This window comes from Protopterus annectens, chromosome 4.part1, assembly GCF_019279795.1.
Source record: "Protopterus annectens isolate FY-2018-M chromosome 4.part1, PAN1.0, whole genome shotgun sequence".
Taxonomy (NCBI): Eukaryota; Metazoa; Chordata; order Ceratodontiformes; family Protopteridae; genus Protopterus; species Protopterus annectens.
The window spans coordinates 850,372,327-850,395,263 of NC_056734.1; the positions used below are offsets into that span (position 1 = coordinate 850,372,327).

At 38.7% G+C, this 22,937-nt stretch overlaps 1 protein-coding gene across 1 annotated transcript in view; it reads left to right on the forward strand.

Annotated features, from left to right (window-relative positions):
* Window positions 1-22,937, forward strand: part of CTC1 (CST telomere replication complex component 1) — a 1,463,250-nt gene that overhangs the window by 1,105,828 nt on the left and 334,485 nt on the right. The window lies entirely within an intron of this gene.

Sequence of the window (22,937 nt, forward strand, 5' to 3'; positions counted from 1 at the left end):
GAAGGACAAAACCTGGAGACCAATTCTGGACCTGTTTATACTAAATACGTTTCTTGAAGTTCCAAAATTCAAGATGTTGACTCTTCAGCAGCTACTGCCCATGCTGGGCAAGAGGGCTTGGCTCATAACTTTGGACCTAAAAGAGGCATACCTGCATGTCCCAATCAGACAATCTTGCAGAAGATACCTCAGATTCATAGCTGGCTCAATGCATTACCAATTCTCTGCACTGCCCCTTGGCTTATCTACTGCGCCCAGGGTCTTTACAAAATGCCTGGCACCAGTAATTGCGTTTTGCAGACAAAAAGGAATTCAAATATATCCCTACTTGGATGACTGCCTAATTCAAGAAGAGAACAAATACACTCTTCTAAAGCATCTGGCATTTGTAAAAAGATTACTAATTGGCCTAGGGTACACAGTAAACGAAAATAAATCAAAACTAGTGCCCTCTCAAGAGATGATATTCCTGGGTGCAAGCTTAAATACAACTGCCCAGATGGCTTATCTCATGCCAGACAAGCAAAAACAACTGACTACTTACTTCAAGAAATTGGCAACAAAAACCCAGTTATCTGCAAGGAAAATCCTGCAGGCCTTGGGTTTCATGGCATCCTGCATTCTACTAATTCCATATGCCAGACTGCATATGAGGAAACTACAGTGGTATCTGAAAAGTGTTTGGACTCAGCATTGCCACAGCCTGGAGATAGTAATTGCACTCATTCCCTGCCTACAACAGGAGTTTCGATGGTGGGCAGAGGTGTGCCATTCAGTTTACCCACAGCCAGACAGACACTGACAATGGATGCATCAGATTATGCCTGGGGGGCCCATATGGCAGGATAATGTATTCAGGGCACATGGCCTGCAAACCAGATGCATCTTCACATCAGTCAAAAAGAGATGCTAGCTGTTCAAAATGCCCTGACAGCTTTCAAGGACCTGCTTCATCCAGGACAATTACTGATAAAGACAGACAACACTACAATCATTTGGTACATAAACAGGCAGGGAGGTACTCATTCCTACCCCCTCTGCAGGCAAGCAATGACCTTATGGGACACAGCATTGGCTTTTCAAGTTCACCTGCAAGCACAATTCCTGCCAGGAAAAACAAATACTCTGGCAGACGAACTAGGCAGAAACCTCATGGATCCCCATGAATGGAAACTGGATCCACAAGTCTTCAGAATGATAATAAGGAAATAGGGATGCCCAGCCATAGATCTATTTGCCTCCCCTCACAACTGTCAATTGCAGAGATTTTGCACAAAGATTTACCACAAGCAAGCATGGAAAGTGGACGCCCTATCATTCAGCTGGAAAAATCTAACAGTTTATGCTTTTCTCCCACTGCCTCTCCTTCCCAGAGTACTCCTAAAGGTCAGACAAGAGAAGCCAAAAATGATTCTGATTGCACCAGACTGGCCATGCCAGCACTGGTACCCAATCCTAAAGAGCTTGTCTCAAGGTCCAGCATGGATATTGCCTCAAACTTCTCACTTGCTGACCCAACAAAACAATCGGATCCTGCACAGCCAACTCAGGACCTTAAGTCTGGCAGCATGGCGGATAATTTAGCCATTCAGAAAACTCCTCTTTCAAAAGCTGTTATGGATGTTATCTTGGAGGCCAGGAGGCCCAGTACCAGAAAATCTTATGCAGAAAAATGGAAGAGAGTCTGTGCTTGGAACCAGGACCAAGGCATTGACACGTCTGTACCAAATATTCCTCAGATTTTACAATACCTAACTGAGATGCTGAACAAAAGCCTTTCTTTCTCATCAATTAAGAATTATGCCTCTGCCATTTCTGCACATTACAATACGGAACCGCCTATCTTTTCTCATCCTCTAATAAGGCAGTACCTCAGAGGGGCCAAAACATTAGGCCTCCAAGGAGAGCACCAATTCCGGCTTGGGACCTCAATTATGTTTTGGAAAAACTCACACTGCCTCCTTTTGAGCCAGCATCAACAGTGGATATTAAATTCTTATCCTGGAAAACAGCTCTGCTCCTAGCCATAACCTCTGCAAGGTGAGCCTCAGAGTTACAAGCACTCATAGCTGTGGAACCTTTCATAATTTTTCATCCAGACAGGGTTTCTCTGAGGACAAAACCCTACATTTATGCCTAAGGTGGTGTCCAGTGTGGCCTTCAATCAAATCCACAGAACAAGGGTGAGAAAATTCTGTATTCTTTGGACATACACAGGCAGTTACGCTTGTACTTGGACAGAACTAAAGCTTTCAGAAAGACTGAGCAACGTTTAGTGTCATATGCTGCAGGATCACAAGGAAAGGCTATCTTAAAACAGACTATTTCTAAATGGATAGGCCATTGCATCCGTTTCTGCTATTCTCAACATGGCAAATCAGTGCCTAAGGGCATTAGGCGTCATTCCACCAGAGCAGCAACCTTCCTCAGAGGAGTACCAACCAAAGAAATCTTAGAGGCTGCAACTTGGAGTTCAGTGCACACCTTTACAAAGCACTATCACTTGCCTCTCTACTCTAAGTCCAGAGCAGGCTTCGCCACTGCAGTTCTGCAGGGCCTCATAGCCTCTCCTAATCCTGTTTAGCCCAGCCACCCATCCTCAGCTTTGGGATTCAACCCAAGAGTAATGACTGCAACAGTGAAACACGATGAATATAGTACAGTTGTGTACCTACCATAAATGTAGATGTTCGAGTGTATTCACTGTTGCAGTCCAGGTTACCCACCCACCATCCCCCTTCTCTTTGCTGAAACTTATCTGCACTTCTCTATCCTATACAACCTTTTCGGTATATTTGCTTGTAGATGAAGGAAATGTTATTTTTGTGCATGCATTTCTTATTGCTATATTTTCAGCCTACCTGTTTGGGGCACCTGACATCTGGGGCAAGAAAAACTGAAGAAAATGGCGTCGGCTGCATCTTTTATACCCCTGGCGTACTGGCGTCAGGGAAGAGGCGACAGTAACCAACACCGGACCTAGACTTTGTTTTTCTGGCCGACTGCGGGTAGCCTGCCAGCAGGATAACCCAAGAGTAATGACTGCAACAGTGAGTACACTCGAACATCTACATTTATGGTAGGTACACAACTGTACTGTTTGGTAGCTTTGAAATTTCTGCCCATCACACCTATTTATATGGTCTCAGAGCTTCAGGATGCTCTTTGTAGAGAATTGCATTTTAAATTTCACAAGGACTGGATGTGTCATAGGACTAATATATGTTTTTTTAAGTGATATCAGAATTGCCCTAGAGCCCCTGACTCTATGGTAGGCAAGGATGGAACCCACCCTGACTGTGACCCAGGTGACCCGTGATCAAGTTGCAGCTGGTAAGAGAGGAACTAGCATGCTGTTCACCCATCTCAGGCGGAGGCTGGTGGTCCAGTCTGTTGCAGCATAGGACCTGCTGAGGACAGGAAATGAGGTACAGTGCTGTGACTAGGATATGCAGTGGCTACTTACTAAGCTACTTCAACAGTAATCCACTGAATGTGCATAGCTTCCTGGGCAGTGTTGTGTAATTAATTAGCTAATTCATTAGAAAATGCGGTAATTCTAATTAATTAGAATAAATAACCATCTAATTCTAATTAATTGTGTTTTGAACTAATTTAAATAAAAATGCCTTAATTAGAAGCTTAATTAGGTATGTTTCCCCTAACCGGGAAAAGCCGAAAGACACAAGCACAAATTAGATATGTTTTACAATCAAAATAAAATTGCATAACAAGTTTCTGTTATGTATTTACCAGTGATTGAAACATAGTAACCTAATAGTATATTAACTTACCATCTTACAGTAGTAGCAACACATTCCAGTTTCATTTCCAAATCACGCTTTGCCTAGTTACCCTACACAGCATGTAATGTCTGTCTTCAGGTTCCTGTTTACTGTTTAGTTTGATTGCAAACATGGCAGACTTTGTTCAAAAAATGCCAGATAATGTTGCAACTTTTTTCACTGATTTTAAACTAAATTTCTCCCCGGGCCTCCGTTGAAAAAGGGATATCAGCTCAGTTTGACAAACCCAGTCAACAAATGTAAAATAAATAAAAATGTAAAATAAAAATGTTATAAACGATAATAAAATGGCAGATTTCTGTAGCATGTAAGGCCTGCAAGAAAAGAATTACTGGCGATTTGAAGCCAGCAAGGGTGACTTCTAATTTTGTAAGTCACATAAAGCTGTGTGATCCTGGCAAATACATTACTTATGAGGCAGAAAGAAACAGGAAATGGAAGAACCCACAACAGGATCTGTATGGTATTTGCTCTCTGACTATTTTCATCTGTCGTCACAAAGCATTTCAAGAGTCAATAATGCTGTCATCAGATTTGTTGTGCTAGGTATGCTTACTTTGAGTCTGGTCGAAAAAGAAGGATTTCATTTCCTAATGACTGTTGTACAACTCTCGTATTGTATTACAACCAGAGCAAAGTTTACTATGCAAGTTCATGATCAATGTAAACCGGTGATAAAAACAATTGAAAAGATGACGAACAATTCTCAGTATTGCTGTGCCAAGTTGATATATGGTCCAGTTGGGGTATGCATGGCTACTTTGGAGTAAGCCTGTCATTCATACACAACTAGAATATGGAAACCTGACTGGTGAGCTTGAAGAGGTTTACAGGCTCATGGCAGAAAAGGTTCCATAATTTATCAGTCTGTTATGAAACAACTCACAAGTCACACAACAGTTGTTGGAATAGTGACAGATAATGCCTCCAATATGGGGAAGGCATTCCTGAAGTATGTTGATGTGATAGATGAAGAGGAGGAAGGTGATACAGATGAAACAGGAGAGGTGGATCATGTTTCAGTTGATTAGGAACGACTTGAAGAAGTGGGTAGCAGTCCAGTACCTGTGTGCTACGCATGCATGGCACACACTTTACAGTTGGTAGTTCACTCCGAACTTGCTGAAGCCTCACCAAATTTAAACAATGGCTTGGCCAAATGTGACAGTTTCGTGTTATCTCTTCCTAAGTCATGCTGAGCTACGAAATTGTTAGAGGTAGAAACATCGATCAAAATCATGTACATGATGGAACAGTAAACTATCAATGATTACGGCAATTGTTGAGATCGAATCACAACATGAAAGAATCCTCCAGTGAGTATGCAATATTCTGCCATTCAGAATTACTTTCACACCAAATTACTTTGTTGTACTACAAGAAATGGAACAGCTCTTGAGTCCATTTGAAGGGGCTACTCTTCGCCTGCAATCTAAAGTTGTTGTGACAAGTAGTCAGATTCTACCGACAGTAGTTCGCTTAAAGAAACACATATAGAAGACTGAACTACAGCATTGTACCTCAGTCAGGTCTGGTCTCTTGGCATAGTTGAGCAACAGATGTCATTATCTGTTTCTCTAGGCAACATTGCCCGATAGCCACAGCTGTGGATCTATGATTCAGACTGAGGTGGACAACAGATTCAGGTGACAGTAACACAGCACGTCAGGCATTATCGACTGAGATGCACGTACTAAGTAAATCATATAAACATCGACTACCTGCAGAAGAAGTAGTCGCCCAGGCACCAATTCCACAGGAACAATCGTCTGCTTCACAGCCGGATATTCTGTTTTCGTACATGATGGAAAACAGCAACAAACAGTGTTGAATCAGAATCGGGATTGTATTTGTCATCATCATGCAGCAGCTTGGAGCCGCTATTCTACTGGAGTGACATTGAGTGCCAGGAATCATTTCCAACCTTATACAAGTTACATCTTAAGCACCACTGTATACCTGCTACTTCAGCAAACGTTGAAAGGGTTTTCAGTGTTGCTGGCTACATTGCTTCAGCTTGGTAATGTAGACTTAGTGATATATCACTGAAGGTGCTTGTCATTGCCAAGTGCAACTGAGAACAATTGATGAACATTACTATTTGATGATTTTACTATTTATGGTTTTAAATGTGTTTTACTATGCAGTTGATTATTTAGCTAAACGTGCTTAGAGAAACTGTTATGATTTGGCATTGACTACATTGTTTTTAAGTTGAACACTTGGATTGACAAGTTGCAAGTTAAAACAGTTGGCAGTAAATTGCTAATTGAAAATCTTATTAGCATAATTAGTTTCAACATTTGCTAATTCTAATTAATTAGATATGTCAGACAGCTAATTCTAATTCTGTTTAATTAGCACAAATGAGCTGCTAATTCTAATTAATTAGCAAATAAGCTGATTAAAAACAACACTGTTCCTGGGGACAGTGTGTATGGAATTGTACACATCCTCATGCTAGAAATGGGGAGGTGGGCTTTGCAAGACTCGCACTAGAAGACAGTGCACATTAGCTGTCAAAAGGTGGAGTGGTAGTGCTTACATATAAAACTCCTTATGGCTGCCTGAGTGCTTGTCCTTGTTTGTTGGCTGTTGCCACTGGTGAAAAGGGAATGAGTGGGACAGTTCCCTTACAGTGGAGCTGATGACCAACAGGCAGGGGGAGAGATAAGTTAAAAGTAAAACTTTCCTAAAATCAGTTTTTCCTCCACTGTAGAATTTAGATCAATGAATGCCCATCATACCATGGATAATAATCTTTTTATCTCTATTATTACCAAAAGAGAAATGCATATTTTCAGTAAGACTAGCTATTGTTTGCCTTAACGTAAGTAGATTACTAACTACTCTGTGTCTTTCCATTGGAAAACTGATTGCATACTGGAAAATGGCGATGATAAGGCTCTCTCCACCAGAGATGTGGCTTGTTCCAGGAATATATCAAATTTGGAAATTTGTGCCATGACACCTTGGTCATTGGTTCACATCTTTAGTAAGCCACATGGCCATGCTGCTTGGACATTAACTTCAGAAGTCAGGCATCGCATCTATTGACATGTCATTGTGTTACAGGGCTTAGATGTCTGAGCTTTTTCTTTTTAGCCCTTCTCTGGCTCCTAGGAGTTTAGATTTTTTTTACTACTTGGTATTTATAACAGCTGGTCCCAATAAATATAGTCATTTTTTCACTAAATATATGAGCGTGTCCTCCTCATTTGATGCTTATTTACTTCCCACTATTCCCCTATGCTTGTAACATTTCTTTGTCTAACAGTTGCTGTTGAAATTTCCTGTATATTAGGCAGGTATTTTTCTGTATCTTTATATCTGGATGTGATGTGTTTGTGTCCAGACTTATAGTTCTCAGTCAGTGGTGGTGGTAGTAAAGTGTTAGCTGCAGAGGCGAGGCATTATGTCTAATCTCTTGTTTATATCTGTGAATAGTGGAGGTAAAGAGAAAATAGGAAATCCAGGCAAGGAATCTACTCATTGAGGGAGGACATGTAACATGTAATCTGATATGGTGGATATGTATCTATTCATAATATGATGAATATGTATCCGTTATATCTTTGCTAGAACTTTTAAGGGGTAGCACTGTCATTGTTGACTGTTTTGTAACACTTTTATTCTGTAGACTTAGTTTCAAAAATGTATAACATGCTTGTGTGGATTTAAAGACTATAGAAAATAGCACTGTTTTCCTAAATATTTGTGTCTGTGACATATTTGTGTTGTTTATTTTAAGGACATCTACAAAACCTTGGCTCCAGGAAGGCAGCAGCTACTTTCAGTAGCTGAAATACATGCAAAAAGGTAGGTAATCTTTTTTTAATCAAATGGGATCTCTCGTGTAGATAAAGTACTTTTGTTATAGCTGAAATGTATATTTATTTCAGTGGTGATGTAAAACTAAGCTAACATGGCGATATGTGCATTTTCTTGCTTTGTGATGTCTCTCTGCAGGCTGTTCGGTAAAAGATCTGATGCATGTTCTTAATCTTACTACTTGTTAGTTAAAGCCTCTCTGTTTTGTCTTTTTGTGAATCTTTGTAATGCAGATTTTTCTGATTTCATTTTACATGTGAAAAGCAGTCTGCCTTTGCTGCATTATATTCACTATTAGCCTGTTCTACTTTATAATTGTATATAATGCATTTGTGGAGCTGTTTGTGGTGTCCTCCTCATTGTATCGCATGAATCATAATGTGCATTTCTTAGTGCATCTGCTGCTAAAACTGCACTGCTTGTAGCTGTGTTTGATGTGATCTAATTGTAGCATACACTTGTTTCTTTTAAAGATGTACTCTGAGCCTGAAGTGACTACCTGTTTATTAGAACTTGATTAGCAACCTTCATTTTTATATATTTCATTTAATCCACTAAAATAATAGTGTGCCATATAAAGTATTTATACAATGGGGTTTGAGTCCTCTCCAGATACAGTCCCCAATATCATCACGTACAGATTAGCCAGGATGTCCTCCCAAGAGTCACAAATTTCAGGACTTGGTGAAAAAACAGCCTCATGGTTGCTGAATGTAGCAGATAGAACTTCAGGGGCTGTGCCTTACACTGGCTAATTGACAAGACGATGTGCATTCCTGACATTCTTAATGTCGGCGCAGTAGTCCTTATCCACAAAACTGTGGAGCTGTTAACCTTTAGACTCTTACTCAAATTCCAGAGAACTAGTAATAATTTTTCTTTTAACTCCAAAGTGGCCAGTCTTAAAAGTACTGGGCTGGTCTGCTGGAAATCTAGAGTTCTTTTTCTGGTTAAGGATGTCAATTTTCTTTGACTTGAGTGACCCAGGAATTAATGTTTAAGTAACATATGCAAGGAGCATAGCCCCCCAAAACAGAAAAAAAATCATTGTGTATTCTCCTGCGTATATTATCCATTACTTTATATTTTCTTGTCATGTACTGGTGTTAAGCTTTTGCTTGGGTTTCGGCACTTATCCCATTAGGTAGTTGGTTACAGCTGAATAGTCATATAGTCGATAGCAATTGCACACATTATCCTCAGTTTGCCCACTTCTAGAAACTTTCAAAATATCCTAGAGCTGTGGGCGGAGATGTGCAATCCATTACAGATATACTGTCCCAAGAAAACAGGACATTTTTTTCTAGTCTTGGATCTCAGTTTTTCACATTCCTATTCAGGCCACTCCCAGACTTTACCTTTGTTTTCAAGATACTAGATCAGTACTTCAGTTCAAGAACATAGTTTGTTTCACCAGATGTACTTTCTGTTTTGCAGAGGCATTTAATGTTGGTAGCTGCTCGTCGTCATGATCTGGGAATCATCTTTCTGTCTCTAATCAGCTTTTAACAGCCTGCTGTGAACCTGTTATGATATTAACATGTTTTTTTTCCTCTTCCTGAGCACTGATATCGGCATATCCAACTCTCTGAACTCTCTGATTTGCCTTTCTGTCTCTGACATTCATGGGCCTTTTGATAGACTCCTTTTCCAGCACACTGTCTGCTGACTGTTAAGCAGTGTATAAATCAAGGCCTGCTACAGGGGATTTCCTTTCTACACCACCCAGGGTCCTGTTTAATTTTTCCTTTGTAGGTTTGGTAAATTAAGAAGCAGATATCAGTGTAATGTTTCTTGCCCTTGTTTCCTTTTAAGCAGTCCTGTCTGTCCCACTGGGATTTTCCAAGGATTTTAGGTCTTAAGTTATCAGCAATTCTAACAGTTACTTGTACTTGCCTCCACATAAGACTCGCAAATTCATTGGAATTCTTACTGGGCTTAGCATCTGGATGATGTAGTCCAGCATCTTCCATTACCTAGGTATATGAAGCAGGAATGGTACTGTTAGAAGAACTGTCAGCATTTTCTTTTGGGCATCCCCTTTCAAACCCCATCTGTTGTTCACATGATAAAACTGACCAAGATTACACACTTCCCACACACACACACACACACACACACACACACACACACTCACGCTGTCTTGCTCTTTGTTATTCCAGAAGTCATTAATCAGCCACCTTTAAACTCTCCTAAATAACTGATTTCTCTGAGAAAATTACAGTAGCTAAATTTACTGAAATTCGCAAGACAAAAGAGTTAAAGTTTACATGTACAGGTACAATGGCAAAGGCACTATTTTTTGTACTTTGCTACTAAGCATACCTATCAGCCGTCCAGATTTTCGCAGAATGTCCAAATTTTTGCCTCATATTCTTAGTCTGTTCCTCATAAAGTTGGTGATTTTTCTGGATTTTTGCAGCAAATACACGAGTACTGAATTCACTAAATAATGACAGGCGTTTGAGTTTGACATAATATCCTTTAGAAAATGCAAGGTAACACAAGACCTTTTATTCTAGAAACTTTCTAAGTTTCTGAAAGCAATATTTAACATTTGTCCCTATTTTGGGGGCTTCCCCCCCTATTATTTTTGGCTTTGTCCAAATTGTTTGTACCAAGAGGTTGAGAGCTATGCTGGTAAGATTACTTGCACGCCTAACCTAGCCTAGCCTGTTTAGTGTCTACAGTTTTTCCTGGTGCTCAGCATCTGGAAATCATGTTTTCAGAACAGTTCTACTTGCTGTTGCACAACAATCATATTTCCAGTAAATGCAACAATGTACATTTTCACAGTGTAAGAAACATCTACTGACAAATGTTCTTCTACTGGTCACTCTGTCCCATTCATGCAAGCACATGTATTTCCCAGAGTAGCAGGAACATGAGTCAGGAGCCAATCTAGTATGATTGTAGTACTTTATTTGTAACATGTTTTTACTGGCCATCCATGCGCCTTGCAAGAACCATTGGGAAATCTCAGTTGACATATTCTTGGTGCCTCTGGTCAAGATAATTTCCATGGACTGCTACCAGCAATGGGAACCTTACAGAATGTACTTAAGTGTTGCTTGGTACTGGTGCCAGGTATTGCTCACTGCTGGTGCAGTGAATAATGTTAGTTGAAGATATGCATAGCAGGCCAGCTGCAGCATTGCAAAAGTCCCGGAGATGCATACACTGGTGGTAAATCCCTGAATATGGCCTAGCTGACCTGAGTTGGAATTGAGACTTGGACACTTGATGGTAAAGGCAGAGAGGATGGGAGTACCATCTTTGGGATGGGGTGGGGTGCACACTTGGGTTGATTCTGTGGGAGGTCTGGGACATGAGGAGATGTTGTTCTTAGGATGGTAGAGCTATGGCTGTGTCACACTCAGAGATGTGAATGATACTCCAGAAAAGCCTATTGCATGCCTTGCCTGAGGGGCAGGATGGCTGCATGCATAGGAGTGGGTTCTTAGGAGCAAAAACACTCGTCACGAGCAGTGTGCTTCATCACCTTTCAGTCTCTTCAACAACCCTGAACATCAATCAAAGTTAGCCTGAGAGAGGCTGTTTGGGAATTAGCAGCATTGCTGAACAAGGAGAAGACCTGGGAGTAGTTGCTGATCTGCTGCTGAGAGCCAAAAAAAAATGTATTTATTTATTTATTTATTTATATTTGTTTTATGGGGAAGTGTGCTGATCTCCATGGACCATTTTCAAACACAGTCTGGGAGCGGTGTCTGGTTAAGTGACTTGCTCAGAGTCACACAGGCAATGAAGGCTGACAGAATCAAACCCTGCACCACTGGACTGCAGGGAGCAGTTCATTAATAGCCACTTAATTTTATAAGCCAACTGCCAAAATGGAGATAGACCCCTCTCCAGAAAAAAAAAAAAAAAAAAAAAACAGTGAAGAAAACCATGTTCCAAGACAAAAGGCTGTCTCAGAGCATGATCAAAGCTTTTGTACCTGTACATAAGAGAGTAATGTTGCTAGCCACCTAGACCAGTAAGGACTTTTTGTCCACTCTTAGCCTGAGACAAAGGTAAGACAGTTTTTGATGGTGTGGAAAAAGGGGTTCATATGACTGCAATACACCAAAGACTGTTTAACCCTAATCTGTGCAAAGAATTTAATCTGGAGTTGAGTTGACTTTTCTGAGAAATACTCAGTCGGCTTTATGCTAAAACCCATTTTGGTAGCAAGTGAGGATTAATATAGAGCAGAACCTGATTTTTGTGGAAGATCGTATAAGTTTCCTTATGGCATAAGGTCTGCAGCTTAGATTTCCCTCAAAGAGGTCAAGACCACCAGGAAAAGCTTTTCAGAGGGGCATAAAGGGGCTCAATTAATGATAGGATGAGCCTGTCTAAGACAAAGTTTAGATCCCAGGGAGGGAGGGAAGGGTTCACCTACAAGGAGCTGCAGATAAAAGTAGGCCCTACAGAAATGGATTAGCATTTAGTACTTGTGCCAGCAGATGGCACAGAGCTAGGTCATTGAAAAAAAAAAAACGCACAAGTGTGGATTTTGACCGAAAAGTATTGCAACTTACAATGTATAAAATGGAGGAAGATAGTTAAGAGTTATACATATTGTTGTGGAAAAAAAGAAGACAGTCTTAGATACAGGTCAGGAAAGCAAGAAGCTTTCACAAGGCAATGTACGCTGATCTGGCAGAATACGTGTAGCATCAAATAATGAGTTTAGAAATGCATTTGAAACAGCAAGCCTTGTGAATGTTATGAGTATAGGATAATAGTCTGGAGATGAAGATTGGAAAGAGCAGGCAGAGTCGGTGACTGATTTTTGAGCAGGTCCTGGGAAGCTGTAGAGTGTAAACTGAGGACAGCAATTGATTGAAGGAATAGTATATCTGCTTATGTCAAGGAGACAGCATGAAAATCATTTTAGGAAACTCCTGACTTATTCAAGAACTCATCGGAGCAGTGAAAGTGGTCAAAAGCTGTAGAAGAACCTCTCTTTTAATGAAAGGGACAATACATTTATCTAAAGAGCTCCAGGATCAGAACTCAAATGTACTAACTTTGCAGTGGTCCTGATAGCAAAGAGGCTCAGAGATCAAAAAGATGGGCCATGGCATTGGGGTACAGGCTTCAAGTCATATGTGTTGAGGATGGTCCTACCTAGGTAGTCCATGAGAAGATTCAAATTACCTAATATATATGGGCCAAAAGAAACCTCCTTCCTTCAGTAGTCCAGTAGAGAAGCGCTTGCGTTTGGTGAAGAGCATTTTAATCAGGACCACCTCATTCAGAAGACGGTCCTTTAAAAAACAAACAAAAAAAAAAAACAGAGCACTGTACGTTCTGAACTGCAGTTAAACTTAGTTTAAGCATGATTTCATCATTACTGCAATATGTAACTGTCTAAAATGCACAAAAAATCAAATGGTATGAAAATACATGATACTTGCAGTGAAGCAGATGTTCAGTATATTTATAAGATAAGCTATAATTTTATAATGATCATCCAAGTTGTACCCTCCCCATCTGTGTAACTGGATCTGAAACTTCTTCCAAGACTAGAATTTGTACTTTTTGGCATTTTGCTGGAAATAGTCACTTACATTTTTTAACCACCTGTATTATATGTTTACTTAAGACATAGGCACATATGCATCAATAGAAAAGAAAACAAATCATATTATCCTTTTTCCATTTGCGTACATTAGATATCACATGTTTTCTTGCTTTATAATTGTCATCATTCCAACATTATATAAATTGCTCAATTCCTGCCTGCCCTTATACGTTATTCGTCTTCCTTCTGAATATTATACTGCATATATTTTCCTAGAAATTTTGTTTATTGTATGTAATTTGCTCCTTCCCTTTTCTAAAGACCTCTCTTCCAGTTCTTTTATCTCTTTCACAATATTTAGTGCTTAAGTTATAGTTGGTTTAGATTTTTATTTCATTTTCTAGTAATTGCTTTTTGGCAGCCAATAACATTAAACTTAGTAAGGTTTTACTATGTCTAGGCAATTCAGATCCTACGTCCCAACTCAAAAGTATTATTTCTTTAGTTATGATTTGCTTCCCCAGCGTTTCTGTCAAAGTACTCTATAGGGAAATTTTAAAATATACAAACTCCCTAAAATATCCCCAGTTACCTCTCTCTCCCTTCACACCTCCAGCATTTGCTGTCTGCCTGATGAAAAATTCTCTAAAGTCTGCATGGAGTATAGAAACACATATGCAAACACTTCCAAGGAAAAATCCTAAACCTTCTTGACTCTGTTGCATTCCCGGGAGCCATACAGATATCATTCCATTGTTCTTTTGTAAATTGCCTTTCCATTTTCTCCTTCTAGGCTTTTCTAACCCTCTCGGATTGATTCTTATAGTTGCCATGTAATATTTTATATGCCATGCTAATTATCCCTTTTTTAACAATATCTTCTTTTCTGGGTCTTTCACTTAGCACTCTTCTATTTATGGAAGGTTGTTTTTCACCTGCAGTTTAAACTACTACTTGTGCTCATCCTTGTCTATTAAATTTCACTCTAGTTATTTGCTTCCAGTGTATTGGTTCCTCTGCTAATTTTATCCAGTAAATTCCAGACCATTCTTGCTTATTTTCTAAATCCCATCTTGCAGTCATCACTATTGATAAAATCTTCTTTCTCCATTCCAGTGTTAGTGTACTTATAAATATAATATTCTGTGTGATGGTTGGTATTAAGGACCTGCATCCAAAATCCTACATTCTCCTTCTTTCTCACACCCTGTGTCCCTATTTCATCATCATCCCTTTCCACTTTGATTTAATAACTTTCTTTTTGTGTTATGTATGTGTTCCTTAAGTGTGTAGCTCTAGAGTGTACTTCAGATATGGTAATCCGAAACCACATTGTTTTAAGGAGGAGAGTCAACTTATTCTTCTTAACTCATGCCCTTTTCCCTTCTGCTGTGGTTGATAAAAATATACCTGAGCTATATATAAAACTAAAGGGACATGAAGCATTTCCAGTGCTTGTATATTACTATCCATATCGGTAGTCAATTGAGTTTCTCATTTTTTATAGTATCTTTTGTTTAGTCTCATCCTACATATCTGTAGCTGCCACAAGACAATTATTTTAATCCATTCACCTAAATACTTCATCTTATGTCCTAATAAGTATTGGTATTGCTGAACCATTTGGTCTGTAAATGTATAGTTTACAACTATGGCTTTTGTTTTGTCTTCATTAATTCTATATCCTGAAAAATCTTGAAACTGTTTCAAAATGTTCCATGACACTAAAAATGTCCTTTTCTGGATTTATGAAGTATAAAATGTCATATGCAAATGATGCTGACTTTTCTTCATTATTTGACTGTATTCTTGAAACCCAATTTAATCCAGATTTCAGTTAGAATTATATAACTACTGTTGATAGATAATCATTTAGTCTCTGTTGTCGATTCTGATAGTGATAGATGCAGATGAACTGTTAGAATTCTTTTGCCATCTCTGTTTAAACGTTTATTTTGTTTTTCTTTGTGCAAGAAAGCTTAACCATCTGATGGGAAATTTACTTCATAACTGAACTTGAACATGGGATAAAGCACTTGGTAGCTATTTTTAGTAAGATGTATTGCTTAATTTCATTTATTTCAAAGAGTGTTGCTATTTATTCATTATAAATGATTGTGGCTAGTGGTTTGCTTATAAGTTTAAGGGCAAAGAATGTTGATATTTATTCATAAGTGGTTGTGGCAGGTGGTTTACTTAAAAGGCATGTGTATTTGAACTGGTAACATCAACTGTTGGCTTCTGCCTTTTGAGTAGTTACTGGTCAAGCTGTTTCTTCTATACAGTTGTTTAATGATTGGCTTACTGGTTGATAGCCGTTGTGTTTTTGGCATGCTGATGTGATCTAACCTGTGAAACATTATCATTAACCCCTCATAGAAAAGATTGTGTGTGTTTGCAAGTAAAATAAGTTTGTCAGGTTTTAATTGTTGGTAAAATTGCTCTGGAAGACACTGTGCTCAGCCATAAATTGGTGAACTCCTAGTTTGAAAGGGATTGTAATTCTGATTCACAACTGTATTGTGTAAAGCTTACTTGAGTGTAACAGGTGACTGCTATTAGTTGGGCAACCATTGCACATTTGCTGTATGCTCTTAAGGTTTGTTGCCCATGGTGTATTATTTTTTACCAACAATACAAGTTTTAAAACCCATACCATCACTCAAATTAGAAGTAGTGGTTCAGATAATAAGTCCATATTCTCTGTCCATTGTATGTGGTATCTTCTCAAAAGAGACATAATGCCAGCTTGTCAGACAGTACGTGGTGATTACTTGCTTGCCTTTTTCTGTGATCCTTCCAGCCCTCCCTAGTGCTTTCATAAGTATGCATATTGTTACCAATTCTTCTTTCTACTCCCTTTGCTTTTGTTCATTGTGGCCTCTATATTAGTGGTTTAATCTGCTTAGCACTGTTTATCTTGCTGTGCAGCACTGCTCTGGTGGATTACCTTTTTTTTATATGACATCAACTTGTTTTTAAACAAACCAGTGTTTTGATCTTTTACTTTTATCCCCTTTTTACCAACCCTAACATTAGAAACGTTGTCATTTTGAACAAGTTCCAGGCTTAGCTCAAGTTAAACTCGATAGCTTGAAAGTATTATTTCTTTAGTTATGATTTGCTTCCCCAGCGTTTCTGTCAAAGTACTCTATAGGGAATTTTTAAAATATACAAACTCCCTAAAATATCCCCAGTTACCTCTCTCTCCCATCACACCTCCAACATTTGCTGTCTGCCTGATGAAAAATTCTCTAAAGTCTGCATGGAGTCTGAAGTCTGAATTTGGTACTTGGCTTACCTTCTCACAGTTTTCTGTTATGATTTTCCGACTACAAATGGTAGGTACTCCTCTTGCTACCATAAGACAATTACATGTAGTTTTATTCCTAGCATGTTTTAAACATTTGCATGTTTGGGGACATCAAGCCTAACTCTGGTCCTAACACCATTCTTTTTCCCTTCCCTACAGTGTCAGAATGAAGCACTTAAAGGCCTCAGGTTTGCTAACATCTGTATTAGTTGGTCTCCTTGACATGATCGAAATGTCAGTAGACCGACACTTAAAAAAACGAGACTATAAAGACGAAAATTCACAAACCTGACACTTCAAAAGCCCGACGTACACAAAACTGAAACAAAACAGTCAGACTTCTCTCCCATTAAACAGAATTACGAAACTAATAAGTAGCACCATAGCAACAGTACACTACCATTTTAAGAACCCAAACTACATACCTAACCTCACCTACACCCCACCCACCAACCAATACCTGCATACCTAAAGAATTACTTTCTACTTTTACATTTTGCAGGGGGTCTGTGTCCCCCAAACCCTCTGCAAATTAAATATGCCAACTCTGATTTTGCACTACAGTGCAGAAATGAGCAGATTTCCTCTCACCATTTCAAACATTCAGTCTTCTGAACGCCGGTGTAGTGAAGTCTGAAACTTCATTCTTTTGGTCTCGGTTTTTTGAAAGTCGGTCTACTGACATTTCGATCATGTCAAGTAGACCCGTATTAGTTCAATAAATTGCCCCTTTTTGAAACTTTGTGCCCAGCAGGAATAAACAGAATTATTGTCAGTAATAAAAATATCATGCCCAAAATATGAAGCAAGTCATTTTCCTGGTTATAGTGATTTGCTAGGAACAAGTGAAATTGAAGCTTTCCCTCACATTGTTAGAGCAGTGATATTTTCAATTGTTATTTTGTGTTGTTCTGTCTCTGTTAACGAGGAAAGCAGCAGTAAATATGTCTTAAAAACAGAAGTATAAAGCCAGCAGTTCTGGATGCACAAGCTATTTAAACTGCCAGGCAGCCACACTAATGGCTGTTCAGGAGGCATCCGAAAACACATTGTGTCAGATGAGCAGTTCTCTATTGCCTACATTATAGGTTAGTTATCCAAAATGGATGAAAATTTAGATTGTTGTGCGAGTACATTGGAGGAGTGATATGAAAGCCCTGTTAGCATAGTTTGATTCTGTACTTCACTTGCAGAGAAAAACAAAAATTATGAAAATGCATGTATCTAATACACCTGTAAAACAGGGTTACAAGCTTCCCAGGTCACCAAGGTGGAGGATCAGGTTCACAGAAATATCTTGAGAGTAATGGAGTTCCAGAAAGAGATATAAGACAAGAGATTGCATTCGTTTTTGGAATTAAAATCTATCTATATGTGACATGTACTGGTATGCAGGAATCTAAACTGCTTTTGGAAAAGGAACAACTAATGTTTACCCCCAAGCCCACCAGCACCACTGAGGAAGCAGAAATTGTAACTACTAAAAATGAGGTTTGCTACTTGCATTCAAAAGAAAGAGGATCTCCCCTTGACTGGACATTGAGGAGAAGACTCCTCTATTAATGACATTTGTAAATGCTTCATTACAGAGAGAGGTTCTCTCTCTTACTTTTTGCTTTGTTTTAAAAGAGAGACAAGACACATTAATGAAGATGCCAGTGATATGATTTTATTGCCAGTTGAGCTAAGTAAGGGTATAAGAAAATCTGAATTGTGAAGAAAGAGTGGGATGGGGATATTTGCCTCTTCAAAATGGACTTTTGCAGTTTATGAAAGGCGATCTCACAATTCCTTACCATAAGCAGCCAGAACTAAATTTCAACAAAAGATTCTGATCAAATCTTGTAAGATGGACATGTTCAAGAAAGAGTAGGGAAATGTACATTTGTTTAGATGTTTGCTTACAAAAGTTCTCAACTTTTGATATAGTTTTTGAAAAGATTAAGTCTATAATGTTCATAGTTATGTTTGAATATTGTTTGTGGTTCATCATTAATGGTTATCAGAGTGAAAGTGGTACATTTTGATTACATACAAAAATGTATCAGAAAATATTATATGAGATAACATTATGATAAATGTTGTTGGGATGTAGGCTCTACACTCTTAGTAACCATTGTAATTCATGGGTTAGTATGCCTAAAGCAGAGTTCTGATTTTTTGGTGGGGGGTTGGTAAAGGAAATGACAAAAGAGATACTTTATTAACAAACATAGGAGTCTGGGAGTGGGGCATCATTTTTAATACGAGACCAGATTTTTTTTTTTTTTTTTTGAAGAAATGACAGGTGAAATGTAAGCTTGTATCACAGTTGCAGTAAGCAGACATGGGAGAAATATAGTATCCTTTAGAAATTCATTGGGAAATGCTCTAATAAAAATCCTGGGAAGGATAGTGTCTTTAGATGCAGTAGTGAAGTCGAGAGAAGGCAGTACATTAACATTGCTAAATTTTGCCACATCTACTGTGCTGGAATGCTAATTGATTAGTTAATCCAGTTAACCCTTCTAAGATATATGGTTACTTTAAAAGATACCCGCCCATGAGGTCTCCCGAAAACCCATATAAATGAACAAAAAGTTTGAAGTTAACAAGAGGGGGTTTTGAACTGGTAGATGCTTCTGTTTTACTTGCTCCAGAGAAGGAGGAATGCCATTTTATAGGACTCTGATTATGTATTCAGTGAAAACTACAAGACTTGAAAGGCAGATTTGAAGTAGATAAAGGGCAGTGTCAAGAGATACCCTTAATAAAGGTTTCTGTTTATGTGCATTCTTGGATGCCTGTGGGTTGTGCTATACTAATGAGTGTAATGAGTTCTCAGCAGGAAGCAATTGTTCTGGTTTGGCCATTTTGGGCCCAGACGCATTTGATTGCCTTGTTTGGGGAAAGTTTGCCTTGTGCATTGTGAATGCATGAGGCTGGAGGACTTGCCATAATTGGACAAAAGGAGAGGTAGCAGTTTCATTTTGCCTTGGAAATAAGCAGGGCTAGGAAGATGCAGCAACCGCATATTCAAGAAAGTGGTGGAGGAAGTAGAATTGGGAAAACAGGAACTGAATATAATCCTTAAATTGGAGCTGGCGTTTAAATCCAATTAACATAATTAACAAGCTAAATAATGATAATGCCCATTTGCTATCCAGGTAGGTCCACTGCCACACAGTTACTTTCAAGGGTGACCCAGGAGCAATGTCTGATTAAGTGACATTTTTAAGGTCACACAATAGGCAAAGGAAGCCTGAGGAATTTAAACCTTGCACAAAAGGAATGACAGTTCACAGCCTTAACTTTCTGCACTAGTTACTACATTCCAGATTGATTTCTTTGTAGTTAAGTGGATCGTAACTTGGCCAAGGGCAAGAACCTATACAGTGAGGGAGTCATGTGCATCCTCGGAGAGCATGAAAGTGACCAGTGGAGTCACTATGGGATCTGTACCAGGGCCTCTGCTATTCAGCATTTTCTTTTCTGATCTCCAGTTCAAAAATGGGGATCACTGCCTCACCAAATTTATAGATGATTGTAGATTGAGTGTCATCTTCAAATCCCTTTCTAAAATGCTGATGCTATAACTTGAACTTATATATGTTAATACTTGGTGTACAAAACACATGCTAAAACTAAATGCTAAAAAGTGCAATACTGTCATATTTGGTGAACAGTCTATCCACCAAACTTATAATATAGACAAAACCCAGCTCCAAATTGAAGGTGACATGAAAGACCTTGAAACATGGGTAGAAAATGTATTCTTCTTTGATCATCTTGTTGCAACAGGGGTTAGGAAGTCGTCCTTTGTGGCGCAGCTTGGTCACAACGGGTATCTCTTCTAAATCCAAAGAAGTATTTAACTAGCTATATTCCATAATCATGCCTATCATTAATTATAATGCCCCTTCCAGATGTATTATCATAGACATATCAAGCAGTTGGAGAGACCCCAAAGGTTCCTGAAAAAAAAGATCCTTAATATCACAGAGATACCATACTAAAATGATATAAGGCCTAAACAACATGTCCTACATGAATCGACTCAGATCCCTGCCACTGTACCCTGTATCCTGCAGACTGCTAAGGAGTGACCTGTATCTGGCATACAGTACATCCTGTGACCCGATACTAATGGATTTACTGCACATCAGCATGTCAAATGGCATCAAAAGTACTCAGTCTTGGGATCTAAACCTCTTCTGCGACATCAACATAACTGTTTGAAGGGACAGGTATATCTCACAGAGGGTGCTGCTATTCTGGAACAAACTCACTTCCACATAAAACAAAGATCATGCCTGTCCATAGTCAAGTGCAGCTTGGATCACTAGATGAGAAACAGAAAATTTACCCACCCCAGGACTGCCCTGTGAACTACTAATGGACACAGGCAGCTCCTAAATGCTTTATCCAGTTCATGAGTCAGAGATGTGAACCAGTTTCAGCAAATAAATCACAGCAAAGTAAGAATTGTCATGCAGTGACTGCCTGTTCTCTAGAAAAAAATTCCCATTACAGATCAAGCAATGTAACACACTATTTTCCTTTAAAAATGAGTTAGATAATTGGATCAGTATTCACAAATTTACCCCCAACATGACTGATTTATTACTGTTTGAAAAAGGAGGCATGATTTAAGGGAGGGAACTGACAAGGCATAAATAACCACATGGTCCAGTTGTCCTGCATTTTCTGTGATTTCTTTAGTTGCTCCGACTGAAATCTTCTGGGCTTAAAATCCTTATCTTTTGAACTCTGATATGCAGAACAATTTGGGAGAACCAGCTGGTCCACATGGTCCAATTGTCCTGCATTTTCTGTGATTTTTGTAGTTGCTCCGACTGAAAAATTCTGGGCTTAAAATCCTTATCTTTTGAACTCTGATATGTGGAGCAGTTTGGGAGAACCAGCTGGTATACACAGTTTTCGATATTTTGAAGGAAGTTCTTGCAGAAGTACCCAAAAGAGGCTGAATGTCAGGTTTCCATTTATTTCTAGAAATGTATTTAAGGGTGTAATATAGGAGAGGAAAGGAGAAGTAGGTGAGTACTTGAACTCCTATACATATTGTTGAAGAAGAATAAGGAGCAGATCAGTAGGTTTATAGAAGAATGTTGTCTGGGAAGAGCAGAGTTTGAATCTAGGCCATTTTGTGATTGGAAATCCCTTTGAAAAGAAAATGGGCAAAGTCAGAGAGGCTGCTGTTCTCTCTGATATTGTGACTAGCCAGGAAAAAAGAAGATGGAAGCTGGTGGGCACCCCCTCTCCCTTATCAGTAGACAAAAGTTTTTTTAGCTGCTGCAGGGGACTGACAATATGAAGTCATGAGGTCTGTATGAAATGGCTAGGTGCAAGTACACATGTAAGTGACTTTCTTGTCTCTTAGCATGTGGATGTTTTCTGTGATTCACAGGAAAAAAACAGGAGAATGGATGAGAAAATATGGATATGAGTGCATAAGTGCATATCCATAATTGTAATTTAGTCATGGTATGATGTGAACATCTGCTTGAGTGTTAAGCTTTTGAACACTGTTTGTTCCTTGGCAGTCTGAGAGTTAAGGTGCAATGTTATTCCATATCACTCTTACAGTATTCCTTACGTAAGGAATCTGCCAAGGATAGCCCAACATCCGGCCAGTATACTATCACCTTTTGTGTTTGCAGGCATCGTACTTCACATGTATGCTTCCCAGGCAAGGTGTATGGCATAAAGGTGACATAATGCAAAAAAGACGTAAAACAGCGACCACCAGAAGTAAAATCCAAACTTTACTAACACAAGTATCCAAAGCGCTTTTCAACAAGCCCAGTGCTTGCCTTCTTCAAAGGAAATGACACAACAAAAGACAGCCACATTAATATAGTACATCAATTATTCAATTAATGGTGAACAGCCTGCATCAATCAACATCAAACAAGAATTAAAAGACAATACTATATACTTATATGTGTAAAGCACTCAGTATCTTAAAATCCTAAACTGTGTACATATATAAATATTTACTAATTGACAAGTATTAGTATTAGTACAAAGAAATTAAAAATAAATACATATGTAATTATAACTATCATCTTATAAGATTCTTTAGTTTCAAAATACTAGCAATTGAACAGGTATCATTTAACCCAGGATGCCGGTAAGCGTACAATCTCACCTGCCAAATTAACTCTGCTTCCTCTAATTTCAAAGGTCTAGGTCCTCCTCTTAGATCCATAGGTATATGGTCAATTGCTATAAATTTAAAACTGTGATTTGGATAAACACTAATGTGTTTGGCTAAGGCATTCTCCATTTTCAATTTTTTAATAGCATATGTATGTTCGTATATGCGATCTCTCAGCCTTCTCACAGTTTTTCCGATGTAGAAGGCTGGACAGAGTTTGCATCTAGCCAAATATATTACAAATGATGTGTTACAATTCAGTTTAAAACCTATTTTATATGTACAATTACCAAT